Source organism: Poecile atricapillus, chromosome 3, assembly GCF_030490865.1.
Source record: "Poecile atricapillus isolate bPoeAtr1 chromosome 3, bPoeAtr1.hap1, whole genome shotgun sequence".
Lineage (NCBI taxonomy): Eukaryota > Metazoa > Chordata > Aves > Passeriformes > Paridae > Poecile > Poecile atricapillus.
The window spans coordinates 97,647,090-97,669,812 of record NC_081251.1 but is presented as its reverse complement, the minus strand read 5'-3'; positions in this window follow the sequence as shown (position 1 = coordinate 97,669,812).

Here is a 22,723-nt window from a genome sequence, read left to right as displayed (position 1 = left end):
CATCAGGTTTAGACCTCTAAAATTGTTCTCTCTGGCAACAACTGTGCTGAAGTGTAGCAGGCAGCTCTAGGGCTGAATAAAACAGTGACATGAGGATTTTACCTTGTGCCATCCTAGAAAGAGCTCAGCTCAACTACAACATAGTTATTGCAGCAAGCATTTTTGTTCCAGTGGCTCATCACACTACAGGCAATTGGTATAAGAGAGAGACAACGCTCTACAAAATCAGAGCACAAAGAACTTTTGCGAATGAATTGAGCTTCATTTTGCTAGTTTACCCCTATGGTGAAATTAACTTGTTCCTATATTAATCCAAAAAATATTTCAAGATGGCTCCTTAAGATAATATTGATTTATTTTTAAAAAAATATACTGTACAAACATACATATTTTTTTAAAATTATATATAAAACCAAGCAACAACTTCTCAAACTCCAGTTATTATTTAACATGTGTTCATTTCTTGCAGATAATAGTCTTTGTTATGCTTTTCTATGCTGTGCTTTTCTCTTTTTCTGGGTCACTCAATGTCCTACAAAAACATATGTTTTTCAGATCCTCTTACAACTCTCCCTTTCAGCTTTCTACCTCCTGATACCTGGTTTATTACTCTTTTAGAATGCATTTTAAAGAAGATAATTTAAGTTTTGCTGATGGCAGCAATCTTACCTCCTCCATGTGCCTTCAAAATTACTTTCCTTACTTGAAGGGAAGATCCTAAAATAATGTGCAGTTGTTATGATGAAAGGTGCCTGAAAAGATTTTATCTGACTTTATTAGGAAAGACTGTTCAGCTTTTATCTGCATTTATGGTATCAAGTAAAATATGTTCATAAAGACAATCAGAAAAACTAACAATAACAAATAGCAAACTGACAATATATGAGGATCAAGAGCTTAGGAAGGAGTAAGTCACATTTCAACAGCTATTTAATAGCAGGTGATTTTGCTAGTTTCTGTCTCAGATATTATACTGAAGTTTATGACAGAAAAAGTTATATTGCAAAAATAAATATTCTGTGATAAAACATAGAAGTTTTCATATTTTTATTTGTATGACAGTATTTAATAATGTATGCTTCCAATAAGATGTTCTTTCTTGTTTTCCTTGGGAAATGAATACCTGGAACTGCTACTAATATCATGGTATTTCTAAAAAGGAACACAGAAAAAATACAATTAATGCACCTCTCCCTGAATTAAATTTCTTTTTGTACTCTTCCTGGGAATTGACCTCCCATTTCTTATGAACTTTCCCATATTCTATTAGCATGTTGCTTAAAACAATATGGGACTCCTCTCTATGGGGTAGAGTGACTTTTACTTACAGTTTAAACAGGTGCTTTAGCAGCTATGATGGCATCACTTTCTACTATTCTAGGAATTTGTCCTTTTCAGATGTACTTCTAAATTCTTAACTGGATTGCATAACATTTTTAGGCCATTATACATTTTTGGCTTTTGTGCCTTGAAACTGCTTAAAGAAACTGGTCAATGTATAAATTATTCTTATTTGATTAGCTTCTTGGTATCTGCTAATGATGGGAAGGTCCACAATATTTGTTTTCTGCAAATACTCCAAAGCTCACTACGTATTCATGAAAACCTTTATTTGGAATTTTGTAGCATTTTTGAATTTTCATGAACTTTGAACAGAGGAGTCTGTGACATGCCATTTGCTATAACACAATGTAAAAAGTCAATAATACCTCAGGACATGTGACACAGAACACATCACACATGCAGTTTGGAAGCTACTTCAAAATGGGTTTGAAAAATTATAAACCATAAATCCACTTGCAAAAACTGAGAGAGATGGCTCCCAACCCTCCCCAAAATGGCCAAAATAGATAATGTTTTCAGTTTCACAAAGACAATTTGAACATTTGTACTGGTTGTGAAGCTGATGTCTATTTTCAGCTCCCCAGCAGACAATATATGTCCATAAAAATCTACAAATAAAAGTTAGTTACCTGTGCTGCACCAAGGTGAATTCTGAATGTTAGGCTTTCCTGCAGTGCTTTATTCTCTAATAAATACTAGTGAACCAAAGATTCATGCTTGGCATGAGCAAAAGGAAATCTGTGTGTGTTTAATTGTCAGAACTGGCTGAGGAAACAGCTGATGATGACATTGGCTCAGAAGAAAAATCCACACAGCCTGAGCCATTTAACCAAATGAGTGGGGGCATTTTTGTTGTTGCAAATGCTGGTGAGACCAGCAGATGTGCATGTGTGTAAAGCAAAAGCACAACATCTATACTGATCTTTTTCCAAGTATCTGGACATCACTCTTAAATTCCCACATAATTTTTAACTATTAAAAATGGCTTTGCCGTGACATTTGATGGCTCCTAATGACTGAGAGTTGTGCACACCTGGCATCTGCTAAATGCAAATGCATTCCATGTAAAATTGTCTAGACTCCCTACCCCATGCTCTGCTGCCTTTTATCTCTTTGAAGTTGCTCTGTTCCAATTTTATGTTCCTTGCCCAGGATTTTGCTATCAATGCCTCCAAATTTACATTCCAAACACACTGGTGATGTAATCTCTCCACATATCTACCTTCCCTAATTTACACCCTCTTTTGCAATCTACATTTTTTAATAGCCAATCCCATTTATCCCATTGCCACTCTCTCTGGGACTGAATGTGTGCAGTGGCTTTTTATTGTTCTCTGTCCTTAGAACCATAGAAATCTGAGATGGAAAAGGCTGATGAGGTCATCTTGTCCATTGCCCTTGCCAATGCTGAATTGTTTCCTACAGTCTAATTTTAAAATTACTCATTCAGCTGGGCTTCCACCTCTTCTCTTATTATTCCACAGTATTAAGTTGTGTATCACACCATTAGGAAGTTTTTCCTGACAGTTATCTTGAATTTTCCTTCCTGTATTTTGTTCCATAGCTGTGCCCCATCAGGTCACTCTAAACAATGTTTCACACTTTTAGAACAGGCAGCCTTCAAAACCCACCTATCCCTCCATTTAAAAAGATTTTGTTAAACACTATCAGATACTATCTGTTACTATCTTCCCCATCCACAACACTGTATAGTGACATATCTGATTGTCTCTCTTTGCTTTTGCTCTGCAAGGAAAGCAACAGAAGGATCAGAAATCTGCAGCTCTGTTCCAGCTCATACCATGACAGGTGCCATGTGAGGACAAGGAGTCCATATGTGAACAAGACCTTCTGTTCTAATCCTCCTTCATTGAAATTCATGCTGCCTTTAAAATTTTGAAAATGTCAATTAATTCTACCCACACCTTTCAAACATCCAGGCGAAACATTGATGTCCTCCACCACAATGAACATTAGAGAAAATCCTGAATACAGGCATACATACTGCTTTGAATCAGAGAGACTTTGAATTATGTTAGTGGTCACCTCTGAGCATGTGCTTGAAAGAGCTGAGCCTCTTTCACCTTTTCATACCCAACTGTCAAGTGTTCAAACAAGAACATTTTAGCAGTGAATTTTCAGAAGGGCCTCACACCTCTCTGGATATTTAAATGAAATGACACAATCAAATCACCTCAGCTGCTTGGGTTGATATAGCCTATAATACAGCCAATTATTTAGAGACCTAGAAAATGTTTATAATATCTGGCTTCCACAGTTGAAACGGAGTTATTGGAAATTTGGCCATAGGCAACTTTGACTACTGTGTGTGCTGAATACTCCTGGACAGGAATGAACCTGTACATGACTTTTAAGACATCTTGAGTTCACCTTCGGGTCTGTTTATCAATTTTTGTAAGCCTGATATGGACTGCCACAAGCACAGCCTCAGAGAGGTGAACATGCCTGGTGCCTACAGCTGTACAAAAAGCTGTCATAAGAATCCAGGCTGCATGTTGGCAAAAACAATCACCTGCTGTTCACAAGAATTTGAGAATCTCTGGGATTCTTTTAACCAAACAAGTATTCTCGGGAAGAGCTTTTTGTAACCAGCTCTAAATCTGACAATTATCTTGGTAGAGTTGGCTCCACAAAGTCCTGTGGAGCATCAACGATCTGGTCAGAATAGAAATAGACTGTCCATGAATAGTTTCTGTAGGAGGTAAATGAGAGGGGTGATTTAGATGAGCTCACCACTTAAGGAGCATATGGGCAGACTGGGAAGTACATATGCAGCACGGGCATGGTTCACTGGGACACAATTACAGCAGGATATAAGATGTGGCAAGTGGAAGTATAGTTATACCAGAACTAAGAGGTGGTGGGGTCTTTCCCCCTCCACAAAAAGCTCTGCAGTTTGAAGTCCACACTCACTGCTCTGTTTGGGACTCATGCACAGGGCTGTATGTTAGAGCCTTGACTCTATTTTCTCAATCACTTCTTCAGCAGCTTAGGGAGGGTTATTTTTGGCAGTCTCTCTCTTACCCCTTTCCCTGCACTCTTGCTCTCACTGAAGCTGTAATTGTTCCTGCTCTCTCAAAGTACCTGGGGAGAGAGTGGAGGAACCAGACCTCTGAACTGTGCACCCAGGTTGTTTGCAATTGCTCTCTTTCCAAGTGCAATTATCCAGGTTCTGTGTTTTCCCTCTGCTTTGCTCTCTGGGCAGTCAGGAGCCATGTCTTTATCCTGTTGGGAGCAAAGTGCCCCTCTGAAGGCTGTTTTCCTCCTTCCACCCCCAGCTGCAGAAGTTGCTGTTGTCTGTCTCCATGTTGTCTCTAATTTATACCAATTTGTTGTACTGGGAAAACTCATCCTTTAAAAGGAGCGTTGTACTAAACACTGCTCACTTCTATCTGTCCATGGATTTCATTATTAGAGAACAATGAAACACTCTCCATGGGTGTAGAGGGACCATTTTTAACTAGAATGCTACTTATGGAAAAATGAATTATGTTTCAGATCCAAGTGTCTCAGCTAACCTGTGCAATAAAAACTGAACCAAGGATCATCTCTTAGAAACATAATATTTTTGTGTTTCCCTAAAGAAAAGAAATAACTTTCTAGCAAGGCTGATGAGAGTATTTCTTCTGAAAAATTATTCAAGGATTTTTCTTCCTTCCTCCACAGTGTTTCTGGACACTTGCCTTAGACAGCTTAATGTGGATTGATAAGCATTGTCGGAGTTCCCACAAATATTTCCAAAATTCACTCATGCTGTTGGTTGATGGCACTCATTTTGCTTCACATACTGTCTCAGCTTGCTCTTTCCAGCAAAACTGCCTTTTATTCTTTTTGTAGCTAGATAGATAGAGCAATTATATTTAGTTAGCATTTCTTAAATTTGTAGTTTCTTTATTTTTATTTATTCTTCCTTTTTGCCTCGAGCACCTCCCAGAATAAAACTGTTCCTATCTTTCCTTTCTCCCATCCTGTTTCAGAATTACTGGCCCACACTATCAAGAATGTGTTCCTGGTAGAAGAGAAGAAATGCATTTTAGAATATGCTCTCTCTCATTTTTATTTATGCACACTTTTTTTTCCTAGCTTGACTGAAGTAGCTTTTGGCTCATGAAAAGGTATCTTAAAAAGTGGAGTAAAGTAAATTAATGGAAAAAAAGGTAAGGGGTGAGGACCCACTTCAGATGTTAAGGCTGATCCTGCTCAGGCACCTTCCTTCCCATCCAGAGTATTTCACCAGTGACTGATGCCCACCAGTCTCTGTGCTTTCTGGATGAGAAACACCTGAAAAGGGCTGGGTTTTTGGAAAGGGCTGAACATTTGCATTCAGGCTCAACAGCTCTCCAGTCTGTGAAGGTGAAATGCTTAAAATCCTTTCAATTCCTGAGGAAAAGCCATCCTGACAGGGTTGGGTTGATGCTGCATGGCTGCATGTTCTTCAGAAGCAAAACTAGAGGAGGAGGCAGTGTATTCCACTTGACCCAAGCATCCCAGCAGCATCTCCTAAATGTCCCTGGCCAGGACACACAGACTCATCATCTGCTCCATATCCTGGTGTTCACAGGAATCTCACTACACACTTCAGGCACAGAGCACAGGGGCTCTTCAGCTCTGGGTTATTGCTTCTGCAGACACAAGCACTTTTCTGTTTGAAATATTTATTTAATGATTTATTGCCTGATGCCCACCTACTGAATTCCTAGGCTTTGCTTTCCAGGTTTCCTCCCCCTATCAGGGAATCCAGTAGTAATTTAAACATCAGGCCCATGGCCTGGATCACAAGCTGGGCTGTCTGTGCCAATGCAGTTGCAACATATTTTCAGAATTAAATATTTAACAGGTCTGAATATGGATGTGAACCCTTATGAAGTGCTACTCTGGAATGCATTTCCTATATTTTCATTCACATTAGTAGTTTCTCATGTTTCTTTTGCATGTCTAACATTATAGGGCGACACTAAGATTAATGGAAGATACAGGAGTGAAGATTAAATACCAGTTTTAAAGACATGTGAGCAATCTGGCTTGAGGCCAGTCACAAGGATAATGGAGTTGTTACAACTTATGACAAAGCCAGTGGTTTAGGAAGGAACTGGGGACATGACAGCACTTGTGTAGAGTGTAAATTTTAGGAACATGGTGGGGAACTAGTGTGGGAGTTTGAGTGGTTGTTTCGGGGACCTGCAAGGGTGGCCATAGAGGATATGAGAATGGAGCTAAGGTTATCACAGCAGGGGATACAGGACAAAAACCCACAGGAAACAAGGTTTCATTAGTTCTGCTGCTTGCAGAACAACTTGTTTTAATTAAGCTTCCCTTCCATTTCTAAAGGGAAAATGCAGGAAGAATTAAAAAAAGGAAAGGGAAAAACCTGAAAAAATAAAATAAAAATCATGAAACAACATTTTAAAATATTTTGAGTTCTTTTCTTATTCTTTTTGTGGTTGGAGGTTTTTTTTTGGTCAACTACTGCACCACTCCCTTTCACCCTAAGAACATCATTAATTACATAGATATTCTTTTTCTACCAAAACATTTTCAAAAAGTCATCTCTGTGACCTGTTCCTTCTTGTCATAGCTAGGCACTTTTTGTTTGAAGGTGTTTTCAGTAGAAACTCATGGTCATGTCTGATAAGGAAGAAGTGCAGAGGTAAAGCCTTTTACCTTTTGAACTCTGAGGACTTTCCTGAATACATCTGGGGCCAGGATTTCAGTCTACGACCATAATAAAGTTGATCTTTTGTGGCATCTTTCATAAAAAAATTGTCTCATAGCATTCCTTGCTGATAGAACTCTTCCACTCTGCATTATTATTTTGTCTTTGGATGTGGGAGGTTGTGCTCCTGAGATGTGGACAAGTGCTCAGTCATGTCTGGGTCAGTGAAATGAATGAAGATACGGTTTGCAGGGAAACACTGCACTTAAACATTTTGTAGTGTCCGCCGATGTTAGGGGTAGTCATCTGAAAGTGGAAGTGACAGCTCCTGGCCAGTCCAAACCAAAGCTGGCCAGGCCTCTTGGAAGCCAGGTGGTGACAACCACCAGACCAGGGACATGACACCTTTGTGGTGCTGAACTTTTGCCATCTTGCAAGGTTTGATTGCCTTGCAATAACATTGACACACAAAGAAAAGGATTTTTTGGGCTTCCAGGACTTCAGCTGCTCTGCTGGTACTTGCCTTGTCCCAGGGCATCATAAAATGTTCTGTTGGCCCTACAGCTGGGCTCAGATGGATGAAACTCTGACACTGCAACAGCTTGGGGAAAGGCAGTGATTTCTCTGGTTTTTAAAGACAAGGTTAACATAATCATACCTGTACATGACTTGAAGCCACTTGGTTCAGGGGCATAGCTAAGAGAAAAGTGAACAACAGAAAGTTATGAGGTCTCCTCTTGTTATCAAGCAACATCTGCCTGGTTCAAGAGAAGCAGAAGTAAAAGTAAGAAAGAAAGCAAGAAAAAAAAGAAAGTAAAAAAAAGCAGGGAAAGAAGAAAAAGAAAGTAAGCAAAGCAGCAAGCAAGCAAACAAGCAAGAAAGAAAGCGAGAGAAAGAAGGAAAAATAATAAAAAAAGGCTTGGTACAATAAGAAGCAACAAAATAATAAAATGTATAGTAAACCCACATGGAAAAAGAATATAGTTGATTTCCTTCGTCTCTCTGAGTTATATTTCAGTAAATGTATAGCACACATACTGTGTTTAAAGCAGATTTGACAACATATAAAACATTAAAAATATTATGACATTGGCCAATATTTATGATGTATATTTCCACACATAAAATATATTGTGTCATGTCATGGATTTTAAAAAACATGGAAGTTGGCCATGTCATAATATTTTAGAGCTTTTTAATACATTGTCAGAGCTATTTTAAATATACGTGCTCAGCATTTTATGAAACTTCCAACACATGGACATACGGAAAATATCTACTGAGTTCACAGGAGACCAGCATTTCAAATGTAAAGTTTAGCTAATACACACTTTCTAGCACAAAAAAAACTTTTCTTTTTGGTATATTTCTTGAACTTTAACATATTCACCTTGTTGCACTTTGTATGGATTTATAACAGTGGTGTTCAGCGTTTAGCAAATGAGAATTGCATTTGACCTGATGATTTGGGTTTAATGTACATGAAATTCCCACTGAAGTTTTGCAAAATGGGACCATCTGGCAACTCACAGCTACAGAAAGCCTCACAAAAATATCAATGTTCAGCTGACAAAACCCCTCCAGTTTTACTAATTATTTGCACTTCCATCTAGAACATTTCAGTGCTAGCCCTCAAAGAACACTACGAACATGGCTCAGGGACATTCAGAAATCCCTTCTGGAAGAGACTGAGGATAGGCATGGCTAAAATGGGTTAGGAATTTTATCTATGTGAAAGCTGGAAGCGAGTTGGAAAGTTAAAGCACTTTATGAGGACCAGAGGAAAGTTTTGGCATTTTCTGGAAACGGGCTTGTTTCCCAGTCCTGTGATTTAGCAACAAGACCACCCTTGATTTTCTAAATGTCTTGGGAGATGATGGCATTGGTTCTGACAGCAGATATTAGGAACAAATTCTTCCCTGTGAGGGTGGTGAGGCAGTGGCACAGGTTGACAACAGGAGCTGTGGATGTCCCATCCCTGGAAGTGTTCAAGGACAGGTTTGAGCAACCTGTTCTAGTGGAAAGTGTCCCTGCCCATGCCAGGGGGCTGGAAATCGATGATCTTAAAAGTTCCTTCCAACCCAGACCATCCTATGAGTTTCTGATTTATTTTAAGATGTGCTGTTAAAATTTGTATTTTTAAATAATACTAAATATTAATAGAAGTACTTTTTTTTTTTTTTAATCTTTTTAATTCTTCCTCTTTTTTAGTTCCCTGGCTGCAAACTCTCCTGCTGTAGCCTTTGCATGATAAAGCCATACTTCCACATGGCATCATGGAGTATTACCATGTTTTAAAGAGCATGTTTGGTTTGCTTGAACTTTCCAACATCTGTGTGGGGTTACCATACACATGGTACTGGGGATACATATATTTCTTTTTTTTTTTTCTTTAATTTCTTACTTTATATATCACCAGAAAGTGACTGGAGACAAGTAATTGCTGCCAAGGACACTGCACAATTTAGTTCAAGGTCTTTAGAGGAAACTGAGAGGCAGCAGATATGCCACTTGAAGGTCTAATGCATATGGCATCACCAAACACTATAGGATAATTATAATTATAGGGATCACTGTGAGTAAGGATGGGTGGAGCTGGAGCAGAAGCCTGTGCTTTCCTCAGCAGTGACACAGACCTACCTATGATGCTATGGGACTGTGTGACACTGCTCTAATTAGCTACTTAAATGCTCTCTTTTTGGCTCCTGAGTGTTGGTATGGCAGTTCCTCCAGCTAAATGTGTGCCAAATTGAAAGACAGCATGCATGAAAAACAAATATTGGTTTGGAGAGTATTTAAAATAACCCATCCATGTTCTGTAAATAAGGTTGCAACACTGCCTCAATCAGATTTGATGGGTTTTGTTTTTTCCTAATCTTTTGCTAGCTGGTAGGATATGTTATTTCAGCACTTCCAGAAACACTGGGCTTTTCTGGGCATTGTCTAACTGGTTTAATTTAGATTTACATTATTTGTTTGACTGATTTATCTGATTTAAAGGGTAGCATAAAGACCTCAATTCACCAGAGCAAGTTATTGCTTTCACACATGCTTCATGTTGAGCTCTGGGGTTTAGTGGGGAATTTGCTGTTGAGGGGGCTGGAGAAGGTGAGGGAAAGTTTGGGCAGCATACGCATCACGGTCTTTTCTTCTTGCTTGGGTTTGTTTGTCATTTACTCAGCGTCTGTTCCAAGGGATTACCCTTGAAATACAGTATCATTATATAGGAAAAGAGCAGCTTCTGCAAAGTCCTACGTATTCAAGATAAACACAGGAACAAAAACCATCTTTAGTTTCTTAGGAGCTAAGAGGACCATATTTGTCCAGTACTGAGAGAAGTAGAAGCAAGGAAATGAACTAAACAATGCAAATCAAGTATTTTCCTTATTTCTCAGGAAAACAGGCCAATACCTAATAACAAATGAAAAGTGGAAGCGTTACATGTCTTGATGTCCAGAAGATGTCAGTCTCATGACCCATGTGTTATAGTAGTAACATTGAGGGTAAATTTAAAACTTAGGCCACAACAGTCAAAGTTAAAGCAACAAAGAAAAAAGTTGGATTATCAGGAAACATTAAGCCCTTTGTGGGGAGAGAGGTTATTAAGTGAGCTGTGTCCAGCTGTTTAGGGGAAGCAACAAGACCATCACAAAATGTTTTGAAATGTATACAGCAGGAGCAGGAATTGTCCTGTACAGCTCTTCTATGGGAGAGAACTGCATTTACCTTTACCCTGCAGACTGACTGTGATGTGCTTTTCCCCACACTACCCAGAGCCCAAGAGAGATTATGGTAAGGGAACAACAGAGACCTGAGGAGCTCAGAATTTCAGAGGTACTTTGGCTGCACTCAAGAGGTCAGTCAGCAGGTCAATGTCCTGTCTGTTGCTTCATAGAGTGTTTTTTTCATTAGACCTTCAAAGACTATGCTGAGACTAAGATCTGAATCCCTCCATAGAAACATTGGTAGTGTTCTTCACTGTCCATAGGACACCCTGTAAGAAAGAAAAAGGCTGCTGAGGATGTGTGTGCTGTACAGCAGGATCTGATCTTCCAATCTTCCTCATCTAAAATTTTAATTCTTCAGCAGTGAGCAGAGGGGAGAGCCTGCTCTGCACAGATCCTGTGTTGCAGCACTTCTGCTCAGCCCACATCACTAACACCTTCTTGAATGTTATTTCTTACCTGGAAGAGTCAGCAGGTTTAGGTCTGAGAGGATCTGGCCATTAGCAGGAATGTTCAGCAACACCATGGAAAAGACATGAAACACCTGGCATGGTCCCAGATACACAGCCTGGAACATTAAATGGCACTCAAGGGATAAAATGACCAAACTGTAAACCTCTCTTCCCCCACCCTCCTTCCTTTTTTATTTTTCATAAATGCACTTTTGAACATGCAGTGCATAGATGCTTTCTTTCTACCTTCCTTTGTCTCTCTGTTTCTAACTTGTGACTCCTTGGGGGCTAATTGAAAAAAAAGTGTTCTGCACCATTTAGTAAGGTTTTTGGCAGGATTTTTCTAGGAAAGAGTGAGGAATGCGCTGTTTCTACATCAACTCGCCCACAGGTCACTCCTTGTGCACTGCACACACTTCAGGGATTAAAAATGCCAGGATTCCCAGTTAGTTTGCTTTGAAAAGACTGCACACACATTTTCTGTCTCACACATATTTATACACACACATTCCCGTGCACACATACACAAACTCCTTTGTGAGGATGCCTGGTGTCATGCCTATAATGACAATGCGCTATCACAATGGCATCGTGCAAAGTTTAGATTGGTAGTAAACAAGTTCCCAATGTCAAAGACAAGCAGGGATTTTGCTACTTCCCTAAGAACAAGGGAGAAGCCCAGCTGGTAAAATAAGCTGGAAGAAATGTCAGAGTATGAATGTTACCAACTGAATAACTGTTTGTGAGTATATATATATATAACCACTTTCTTGCCTTCATGCCTGTCTGGGCCTGGTGAACATTATAAAATATGTAAATTGTTAGCAAGGTGATGAAGAAGAATAGAAAAATATGAAGGCTGTTGGTGCTTATGTAAATATATCAGGAGTCAGTTGTATTGCTGTCTGATGGTGCTAAGAAATTGTTTCTGATGGAGCAGAATGTATGGAACTAATGTGATTTAGTTAATCTAACAATTTATGTGCTTGCTGTTTTTTGGGTTAATTTTAAAATCTGCCATAAAATGAATACTTTACAGTGGTAGTCCCAGTAACACTTCTGTATATTGTCCTTTACATTTTTGTTGGCTTGCTGACATCAGCGCTTTAATACTTAATATCCTGTGAACGTTTCTGTGTTTTATGGTTCTGTATGTACTGGAATAAAGAGGGAGGAAAGGACAGAGGTTCTCTAATAAGGAAACACATATTATTCTTTACTGATATGTTTTTGTTCTCTGCTAATCGTTTTTTTCCTTTTCACATAACCCTGAGGAAGAACTGCTGTCAGAACAGAGAAGGGCAGATGGTAATGTGTATGTGAAGTGTGGTTGTAATTATGTTATTACCTAGGCTCTGCATAAGGCTTGTTTATGTGAAAGGAGGAGATTAATTCCTCTGGGTTACTATTGAGTAGTCCCAGGCCTGTAACTGATTTCTCTGGAGAGCTACTGAATTCTTCAGCTCTATCCCTTTGCCAGGCTGTGCCTTTTATATGACATCATAAAATAAAATAAAATAAAATAAAATAAAATAAAATAAAATAGTCCTGTAAAGAAATTTTATGTCAAAGATGAGGACTCATCTCCCTGTTAAATTGTGACAAGGGTAGAAGGAACATGCAAGCGGGAAGCCTAAAACCCAGAAAAGCTTGGAAGCGGCCTGGCAGAGCTGCATTGCTCTCCAACAAACCCCACCATGGCTAAGCAACCCCTTCCCTGCAGCTCATGTTCTTTGTGTGCAATTACTCACTCTGGGAATGTGGTTTAATCTCTTTTGGAGGTGGTGGAGGCAGCAAGAAAAGGATGGGTGTATCTTCCTCTAAGAACTGTGGCTATCATCAGCACACCTTAAAAAGCAACAAAGAAAAACTGAATAATAGCTGTAATTTATTCATAACATGACACTAAAGCATTGTCTTTGAGACATTCAAAGCTGAAATTATAGAATTATATGGATGAGATGGGAAGAGAACTTCGTGAAAGATTCAGTGAGTTTTGAAAGGCAACATCCTCATGTTTTAATTTCAGCTGTAACAGAGTAGGTTATAGAGGTGTGACCTTTCAAAAGATTCAGAGCACTATCCTCCATGCTTTTCTTCAGGTTTAGATGGTTTGGGGAAGAAAGGGGGGAAACAACAGATAGACATATTTTAAACCATACTTGTGGCTCAGGATGGCCAGCAAACGTGATACTGCAAAAATGGGATCGCAGTCAGTCCCAAGGGACAGACCCAATTTCTCCCAACACACTGCCTGCTGGAACATCTATATCTGTTCAGATGGCTTGATCAGAGCTCACTGTCCATGATGGAAAAGCTGCTAAAAGCCTTCAGTGGGCTCTGGATCACTTGCATAGGAGGCAGTCACAAGGAAATGGAGGTATGTCCACCCACATGGCCTTCTCTGCCAGGGTCCTCCCAGCCCACATGAAGCTGGAGCAGTGCTGAACCCTCACCCCGACACTTGCATAGGAAATCTAGGAAAGAAATCCCCTTTAAGAACAAAACCAAACACAGCCCTTGCAAGGCGCTGTTTATAATGTGAACAATTTGGAAAGAGCTTGCTACATATTTACAGCGTTTTTAAAAATAGATCATATGGCTTAAATATGATACTGTTCCCCACTTCAGGGAAAGAAAAATCTTTCCCCTGGGGTATAAAATATTTCCAAAATGGATGACTGTTAAAATTCAGAAAAAAAAACCCAAAAACCAAACAGTTTATAAAAAGCATGCTGACATTGTAAAAAATTAATAGTATGCTTGGAACCCTTTGAGTTTCCAAAATGGTCAGTTCAATAGAAAAAAAAAGGCACTTTCTTATTATAAATTTGAGTTGCCTGTCTTGGGTTTTCCTAATGAAAGAATTTTTGGAGTAAATAAAGCTCACATTGAGTGTTCACAGCCCATCTCCCCCTCAGTGTGTAATTTAACCACCCAACCCTGTGGCCTGGAACACTTTCGATTACAACTTTAATAGTTATTTTGGAAAAAGTTGGTAGCCAAATATTCAACCTTTAGAATATTATGTATGAGAGTTTTCTTCTCTTACATGTCATAGGAAATTATGATGACCATGTGTGTGTGAGTGTGTGTGTGTGTGTCTAAGCAAAATAAATGTACTATTTCATGCTACTGGATTCCATTACTTGAAACTTTAACAACTGTAGCTCTGGGAGGGGTGAGGAAGTTGGGCCAAATTCTCAGTCACTCTAAAATGGGTCATATTAATGCTGCTTCAAAGATCATCTCTATGAATAGCCCAGAAAACCAGGTGTTGGGTAGCACTGGACTTACCCTGGCCTGGGTTCCATTATTCCAAGTAAAGGAGACATATTTATGTAGTGGGGTTGCCCTTAAGGATCTGTTAAAAAAAGCCCAAAAAACCAGCTAGTGGTATTATACAGAAGTCATTTAATTCTCTTATGCTCACCCTTAGGCTGAGCAGAAATCACTGGTAAAATAAGAGCTGTATATTATTAGCTTTCAAGAGCTGGGCTTGCTTACCACTGTTTAATGTTTCATTATATTTTTGAAGCAGGAACAAATATTTCAGTGGTAGAACACATGACATTCCTGATTAATTGGGTCCTCAAATGAAGTGAGATGGATTTCACCATCAGATAAAAAGGCGATAGGTCTGAAAAAAGTTTGGTACAAATTTCCTCTTTCTTTAAAGAAAAAGTTGGGACCTTTTAGTGGTGGCTTTTTATTTCTGCATCTTATATATCTGTCCTTACAGAACTTAAAAGGCTTATGTGCCTATCTTACCTCATATCCTAAGTAAAATGAAATTTCTATTTTAATGTTTTAAATGCATTTTGATGGTTGTAAAAGGAATCAGATGCTAATCATTAGAGACCTGAATGTCGTCTGTAAGCAATTGAATTGGACTTGGGTAACCATCTTGCTGGGTTTAATAGCTGATAAGTGGAAAATAAAAGGATGTTTTGTGATAATGTAGGCATTTTATGTTGCTGCATCTTAGGCTGGATTATGTTCCACAGATCTTGTCATTTAGAGTACTGTAGGAGAACTAAAGCATTAATTAATAACAACTGTCCTAGGCTGTGAAATGTCATAGCTCGGGAGTAAAACCCCTGAAGAGTAGAATTTAAAATATATTTGTTGAATTTTGAAAAGAGGAAATGCCTTGAGAATTCTTCCTAATTTTTTAGGCTTGAGTCTAAACTGCCAAAAAAGAAAAAATCTTATAAAATTCTTTTTCTTCTCTTTTAATTAGCTGTGCAAGTCAGTGAAATGAGAATATCCAAGCTCAACTACAGACAAGTCTATTTTGGTGGATACTGTATAAATGGTGGAAAAATGAAAAATAAAGGCAATCAAAATTGTCCAATTATCTTTCTTTGGAAGTTCTTCAGCTTCTCCTGCTCCCATTTCCTTATTTGTGATGTGAAGTTCCTGGATGTCCCCACTGCAAAGAACACTTTGCCGTGTAGATGAACTGCAGAATGTAACTACTGGGTATAGCTACTATTATTATAGAACTTTCATGTTTTCAACTATCTAATATGTCACCGAAGATCAATATTTATAATTATGGGTTACAAGGTCATAGCCAAACATTTGCAGCTATAAAATGTCCTTGAAAGGTCCATCTAGAATAAGCAGGTTAACCAGTTTCTCTCATCCTCATTTCTGAAAAGAAAGCCTCAGTGTGTTGAAGGATAATAAATTCCAGTAGGTCCCTGCAGAAGGAATAACATGCATTAAAAAATAAGTTTTTTGAAAGCAATTCCTCTTCTTTTTCTGAACTAGCCAGTGCACTATCTTTCCTACAAGAGCATGGACTACACTGCTTCTTGCTTCTAACAAATCCATCTTCCTTTGTACCTTTTATAAAGCACTGAATTTCAAATAAAGAAATTAAAAAAAAAAGTTCCACCTGGCTCTAGCAGCCTAACCTAAATCCCCAGCCTTTTTGCAAATTCCTAATTATTTTAGCCTATCCTTTATTTGTATGGAAAACCAAACCAACTGGTGTTTGCCTGGCCCTGTATTATGGATGCATTTAAATTAAATAGAAGGAAGATGAGTAGAGGATTTTAAGGCAGCCCTGTGTGTATTACACATATACAGAAACTACTGTCCCAAATATTACTCTCATACTCCACTTAATTTCTTTTTTCATTTCTAGACCTGGTCTTTTATAGCAATTTAAGTGAATTTTTTTAGAGGTAGTAAACAGCCTCCTGTACTCAGTAGGTTTATCAAATAGTTTGTCAAGACTTGTTTGTTTTCTATGTCAGTCTGACTTTCCATAAGAGTGTGTTAAAACCATCTCTAGGCAGAATGACGGCTTGTATAACCTCCTCCTGGTGTTCCTACATAGCTTCTTTAGTTAGCTGGGCAAACCTTATAGTACCAGAATGTTGGTAGAATATCATGTTTCCTCATTTTAATCGTAATTGCTACCAGAGTCTGCTTCTGAGATTCTCATAGAATTGCAAGCTATTTGCTATGATTAATAAGGTGTTGCCTATAAGCTTTAAATTTTTGTCATTCTTTTTGTTTGCCTCTGATGTTGCTCCTATAAAGAGGTGATATTATATTGTTTTGTCCCAGGGTCACTGTTCAGCAAATGACTGATGTGGTTATAGAATATGCAGAGGAATGTACATGTAACCTCTACTTCCACCTTTTCCAGAATCTTTGTGAAACAATGTTTGCAGCACATGAGTCTCATTTCATGGGAAAATAATCTTTGATATTTAGAAGCAGAGATTTATTTTAAGAAGAGATATTAAATCTTGGAAATTTTCTATTTTTCTTTTGGTCTTTGTAGGATCAGATCATACCAGGAAACCAATGTTAAAACATGCTCAATGGGGATGAAGAGGCCCCTTTTACAAACCCATGAAGTTTTTTTAGGTTTTACTGATGTTTACAATTTATATACCCATATTATCATTAAGTAAAAATAGTAAGATTTTAGCTCACTTAGCATGAGACAATATATAGATTGTATGAGTCAATACCACACTATTTGTGAAAGTTTTTGTACTGCAGCAGATCTGAAAGCTGATATTTAGTAACTTCCTGCTGAAGAATATGACTATCATTTTTTAGAGTTTTAGTGAGAAAATAAAAATAATTGTAAACATAATACAGGCCTACACGAAAAAAGATTCCTAACAGACCTAGTAATTCTTAACAGTTAGCATTGATTGATTAAAATATGTAGAGGATTCAAAAGAAATACTATGAAAGATTTATTATATTTGTAACTATTTTTAGTAATTCTTGAAACACGTTATATCTTCCTCTACTTTTTTGACTGAAAAGTTTAAAGCCTCTATTGTTAATATCTCTGACCCTGAAAAGGAAATAATAAAATACTGGTGTGAACAGCTTAATTGGGAATGTATCGGGCTCTTTCAGGAAAGGGGGAGACTTGAAAATTCAAGTTATGACCAACATTTCTGGACTTTCACCCTCCAGACACTAAAGGAAAGTGACCTTTGTGTATCAATAACAGAGGTCCTGGGCCAAAAGGATCCACAGGGAGTTAAAGAAACTCTCCCAAGAGGCTGTCAGGATGCAGAACTGGAGGGGATTAGCAAATGACAGAGACATTTTTTTTTGAGGTCTAATTTGGTGGCAAACATACAGATTCTTCTTCTGGTTGTCTTGACTAAGTCAGATCAGCTCTGATCAGAAATAAAAGTAGCAACTATCAGCCCTCAAAACCAACATGCTCTCATCCTACATTTTATGGACATGACTAACAGAAGAATTAAATATGCAGCCATATATAGAAAAGGCTAAAAACCTAACTTATTTTACAATGAGAGATAAGAGAATCAAGGAAATAATGAGCCCACAACTTATTTTCTTAGATAATCTCTCCCTAGCTTTATTCCCATTTAAAAAATACATTCAACTCAACACAAATGTTTTTGACTTCTCTTTTTGAAAGTTAATGCCACAATGTCCAAGTTTAGTGACTTTTAGAGAAGAACACAAATATTGCTGAGACAAAAATGCTGACAGCTAGACTTCAAAAATAGTTTTGGATGAACTCAGATTAGGAGTAGTTCATACGCACTTTCCAAAAATGGACATAACAGCTGGAGAATTTTTTTCCCCCTATCCAAGAGGTTACTGTGGTCTGAGGGTTTCTTTGTGTGGGAGCTTGCATCTTCATACAGAGAAATATAAGAAAACAGCCTGCAATAAGACACAAAAATAAACCAAAATGTAATATAAAAGTCTCTGAGGTCTTGGGAATTCTGGGTAAAGTTAGTCAATAACATTATGGAAAATAAAGTTATGAAGTGCTCCTGAGGAGATTTTAGGCTCCAGAGAAACAATCAATTTGAAGATGAGATATGCCAAATGGACCAGAAACAGAACTATACAGTGAGCTTAGCTGAAGTGAACTGTTCTTTGAGGAGTGAGGCTGAAATGCAAACCAGAGATTTTAAAGAAATCCTGCAGTTTACAATGTACAGGGTGGCAGATTAGATGAACACAAGTAACAGTTTTCTGTTGTAAGTTATGAAGCCATGAACCTTTATTTTTTTCTGTCATATCTCCAGCAATCAGAGGAGATGCATCTTTGCTTGTTCCATGTAAACTCTCAGGAGGTGGTCCAGCAGTGCTGGCATCACCAGGAAGATTTCTATTCCCTTTGGTGCACATTAGTTCGGGCGCTGACTCTTAGCAGCACAGGAACATGCAGCTTCCATGGAAAGTACTGCCTCTAGGGACATAATGTGTGTACCAGCTGAGTCTGATACAGCACAAGCTCACCTATCCCAGTTTCACCTTCCACTCCATCCAAAGGCAGCTGCTGCATCCTAAAAAGCTGCAGCAGTTCTAGTTGTCACTAACTCTACTCCTTTGCCACTTCAGGGGTTCATTTTATTCCAGTTTTGCTTCTGGAAGAAAGTTCTTCCAGTTTTGCTTCTGTAACAGACCTGATCTCCAGCTCTCACTTCATTCTTAACAATGTGCAAATCATCCCACCAGCATATAGATTGCATTTCAGATGACCGAATGTGCCAGCACCGTAGTCAGTTTTTCAGTGGCGCACATGGTCACCTGAGAGCACCAGAGGTGAAATTTAAGCTTGGTTCAACGCATTTTCTCTGTGCAAGACATGGAAGACCAAGATGAGCCCCTTCCAAGACCATCTTGAACTTATTAAGAAATGGGATCACTGTGTGCCATCTTGCACTTTTAGTCTCAAAACTGCAGTAGAAATTTATCATCCTGTCAACTCTGGTTCCCTGAAGCACTTTTCAGATAGAAATTCAAAGGGGGCTAAAATATTTTTTCCATTGACAACTACTCTTCAGCATATTAACATTTTCCTGTAGGTAGCATTTTCATCCAGTGCAATGCAACACCTCCCTGAAAATCAAGGGAAATGATGGAACAGCAGGAATCTTCCCTCTGCAGCTATCAAACCACAAATATGCCTTTCCCAATTATTTTTTCCCCTGCAGTATTTTTTGCTATAAGAATTTTCTTTAAAAAAGAAAAACAAAAGCTGTGTTGATATTGACCATTCATTTTACATGTAGCAAGACAAACACAGGGACACACAATGCCTATTTTAGCGCTTTTATTCTTGTCCACTCTGAGAAGAAAGGAAACGTGGAGCTGCTGCTGTTGGATTTTGACTAGGAGTGGGACACCCAGTAGAAATCCCAGAGCTGACCCAGAGCTGCAGGATTCTGCTCTGGACTGTGAATCTCTCTGATTGGTGAGAGCTGTTTGGCCCCAGCACTTTGGCCCTGGTTGCTCAGTCCCTTGTCCAGCATGGTCCATATTTTCTTTCCCCACAATTACTTTGGAAGGTTTCTGCAAGAGAGCTCGCGTGCTGGAAGACAAGCAAGAGCTCTGCAGTTTCAGCATGTAAACCCAAAAGTAGGAAGTGCAGGCAGAATCTCTGTGTTCTGAAGAGGAGCAGTGTGCAGGCATACACGGCTGTGCCAGAATAAGCCAACAGGAGATGATGTTTCCTCTTTATAAAGCACATCTATGGGATGCTTGTTCAAAGGACTGTAAAAAGGACTATGGAAAAATAAAGCAGATTCTTTAAGTATCATCACCAAAGTGACTGATAGAAGTGTGCAAAAATTGAAAATAAAATACTATTCAACCCTTCCTTAACAAATAGAATAAGTATATTGCTTTATACATACAGGTTGTATCCACACACTCTCATGACTGATCTGATGAAGCGGATTCTTTTTTAACTCATCTTGATTTAATGAAATCTACCCTTTCCAGATATCTAATGAAACCTAACTGGTGTTTACATGGAGATAGACATTAAAGAGGTAGGCTGCTTTTGAAAATACATTTCCTAGAGAATCCTTCTCTATCTTCAGCTTTCATCTTTCACTGAATTACTTGACCTGATGACCACCAGCAGGCAGGATGTACCAGACATATAAGAAGAACGTAATCTGTTTTTTCCCATTTTCAGCACAACCCTCTTCCCTGACTTTTATTTCTTATCTTTTGTTTCTGCTGGAAAAGCAGAAACCCTCCTCTCCTTTGAGTTTTCCTGCTTTTTGCCACCAAGAAATATACCTGAAAAATTGTATTTGTGTTTTCCATCTTGACTGTTACACATGCCAACTCTCATCTGCTTCTCACATGTTGTCAAAATTAATCCCATTGTGGTCAGCAGTGAGAGGAAGCCAAATGGGAGCATGGTCAGCTAATCCTTGAGCTGGACTCCCAGGAATCTGGCCTCATAGCAGGGTTCAAAATGACAAACAAACTGAGTTTCAAGTTGTCCAAAACCATTCCCAACAAGGCAGGATGCAAAGGGGTGGCGCTTGCACCCTAACCAGCTTCTGACCTATTCTTTTACCTCTGGATGCAGGTAGCATCTTCCATCACTTAGTATTTACAACCTTGATTCTTCTCTAGAATTAGGTGACCAAGTAATTAGAATTCTCTAAATTGAATGTGATTTCAGCTGGTTGTTTTATTCTCCTTTCAAAAGCAGTTTGTTCTGATTTTTCCCTCTTTACACCCATAGAGCATACAATGGGAGTTGACAGAAGTGGGATCATCTCTTCAGCCTGATGTGCATCAGTACTCTCAAGATAGGTACAACAAATGTCAGGGGAGCCACTCCAGTTTCTGGAGCAACAGGGACACTGATGACAGCTCACTAGCTTTAGTGGAGTGAGCACCTTCTTTCTTGTTCAGGCTTTGCAATCAAAGCAGGTTTCAGAACAATACTCAGGGACTTAACTCAAAAGCAAATGTCCTTCTAATGACTCCATAAGGGATGCTCAAGACATAGGGATGATTTTCTTGCTTCTCTTAAAAGGCAGTGAATAAAATTTGCTCCAGGAAAAATCTCATTGCTCGGCATCCAGTACAGAAATAAGGGTGGGGCGGAGGAGGAAGAACATGATTTTTCTCTGATGTCCTTTTCTCATCAGAACCATGTGAACAGAATATTCTAAACTTCAGACCTTTCTCTGCCAGTTTCTCTCACAGTGATTATTTCAGAGGTACAAAGGTATTTCTTTTTCTGTTGGGTGTGTATCTGAGCATGGTCCTGTTCAGTCTAACACTATGAGGCAACTGCAGATGCATGCCTGAGCTGCACATATGTCATGAGCACTGAAAGAGTATTATAGCATTAGGAAGAGAGAAAAATCTGGTTTTGATTACTGATAATTATAGATAAGCTGTAGCTGACAGTCATTTTCTGACCGCAAACTCAAATCAATCAATTAAAGACTGCATGCAGCAGCACCCCTGTTTAATCATTTCCAGGCTCTTTAAAATGATCCATTACTCTGATAGCATGTCAGAGCTGCCGTGTACTGTTTGTTGTTGCTGCTGTGGGTCAAATACACAGCTGCTTTCAGGCTGATTGCAAGAACACAATTCAATATTAAAAAAAAAATCATCTATTTCTAGATTAGCCATAATTATTAAATCACCCTCTTGGTTTAATTAAATAAATATTGCAGCTGATGATGTGAATATCTTTTTGATATCCTGACACACAAATGGATAAGTGTATTTTTTAATAGAATGTATCAGTGTTTCATCATGGTGGAAAAGATGAAGAAATAATACAGCTTTGACTCTATTCCTCCCTAGTTCCTATTCCCAAAGGTTTTTCACATGGAATTTAAAATACATGAGAGAAGTTTGTAACGTTGTACCTGGACAAAGAGATGTTCCCAGACTGTAAGACTCTTCACTGGAAACCCTTTGACAAACTGGGATGTCTTTTGCTGAAATATGTTTTGTTCCCAAGTTTGAAAAGAGAAGAAATGTTCTGGTGGTTTAGTAATTATAAGCTAACATTTTCAGAATGTTATGTTTTCTCTTTTTGCTTTGGGATAATTTTAAAATCAGATTGTTTAAAATACTGAGATATTTCATGTCATGTACACAAAAAAGCTAAGTGAATCAAGTTATTATGATTTTATCAAAATGAAATATTGTGAATGACATACGATTATTTTTCAGAGGATTTTCATTCAGGTAGAAATTTTCCCTCTTTTAAATTA